This window comes from Tenrec ecaudatus, chromosome 8 (assembly GCF_050624435.1).
Source record: "Tenrec ecaudatus isolate mTenEca1 chromosome 8, mTenEca1.hap1, whole genome shotgun sequence".
Taxonomy (NCBI): Eukaryota; Metazoa; Chordata; class Mammalia; order Afrosoricida; family Tenrecidae; genus Tenrec; species Tenrec ecaudatus.
Window position 1 is genome coordinate 72,452,152 of NC_134537.1, and position 1,571 is coordinate 72,453,722.

The 1,571-nt window shown below is 29.0% G+C and overlaps 1 non-coding gene across 1 annotated transcript; it reads left to right on the forward strand.

The window, feature by feature from the left end:
• The first annotated feature begins 495 nt into the window (after positions 1-495).
• LOC142455678 (U5 spliceosomal RNA) lies at positions 496-611 on the forward strand. The gene has a single exon (XR_012785829.1). It is a non-coding gene; the product is annotated as a U5 spliceosomal RNA (small nuclear RNA).
• The last annotated feature ends 960 nt before the right edge of the window (positions 612-1,571 follow it).

The following is a 1,571-nucleotide window of genomic DNA, read 5'->3' on the forward strand; positions in this document are numbered from 1 at the left end:
TGGACAATTGCAGTTTACCAAATGTTTTATACATCTTTTGAAATGTATGGTTTTCCTCCTTTATTGTGTCAACATGATAAATTACATTAATACCTGAATGTTAAAATTGTAAAAAAAATAAAAAGTATAATCCCAGCGTCGTCTCAGTTCTTCATTAAGTTATGAATAACCTATTTTCAAGTACTCTTGTGAGGAAACCAGCAATATTGGAAGAATAGAATATTCAGAAACCCAAGGCATCTCCCAATTCTAAAATTGGATTAGGGGAGGAGCTCTATCTACACAAAATGGTCTAGTAAATTTTATACTCCATCTCGAAAATGTGTTTTCAGCCAAGATTAGATGACAGACAAAGTTACCCACTCTGCTTCTTTTGAACAGTGTAATGTTCAAAAGTGATAGGACATGCAAGGAAATTAAAGCACAGAAACTGGAAAGGAAAAAGTAAAACTCTATTCACAAATGACATTATTCTTCATTGAGAAAGTCATATGTATACTCTGGTTTCTCTTCAGATTGTATAAATCTTTCACCTTTTACTAAAGATTTCTGTGGAGAGAAACAACTCTGAGTCATCAAACAATTTTTTGAGACCTTGGTTGTGCAAGGTCTACAAAAAAAAAGAGAGAAAGTCATATGGAATCTAGAAAAATATCCATAAGATCTTATAAACATATTTAACAAGATCAAAATATAAGCTTACATTAATGTGAATATGTTAATGTATCAGAAAACAATATTGTTAAGATGGCAATGTTTATCAAATTGAGTCATATATTTAGTACAATATTTTTAAAAATTCTAGGAAGAATTATTTTACAGTATGATTAGCTGATTTTAAAAGGTATATAAAGAGTACATGACAGGAAAGCCCAAATAATTTTTGGAGGAAGAACAGAGTTAGAGAAATTACATTACTCATGTCAGAACTTATGGTAAAGTTAAGGTAATTAAGTTAATGCAGTAGTGGAGTGGGTACAAAACACAAATTAAAATGACTCCAAATAAACTTCATAAATATGGTAAACTGATTTTTTGAAAATAAATAAACAAACAGTAATTTAATGGAAAATGGTAACGTGTACAATAAATAATGATAAACTATTGAAATCCATTAGAAAATCACAGGCCGTTACACCACACACAGAGACACAGGTCCTCAATTGGATCGTAACCTAATATAAGACTTGAAACTAGAGTTTCTGCAAGAAAACATGCTTGTGAACTTAGCTTAGACAAAGTTTTCTAAGACAATCTCTATAAAAAAGAAGGGGAAAAATAAAAGAAAACTTGAAACATTAATGAAGTTCATTAAATTTTAAAACAATATATTTGGAAATTTTTTATTTAATAAAAAACTAAAGATATGAATACACACATACAAATACAAATAAGCAACAGAATGAGAGAAAACAATGAAAAATAGATAATAAAAAGAATTTAATTGGGAATATATAAAGAACTGTTACGATACAAAAATAAGGGGGGAATAAAAACCAACTATAGAAAGTGGCAGAATATCAAAATAAGGTATTTTATCACCTAAGTTATAATGGGCTATAGTCACGTGA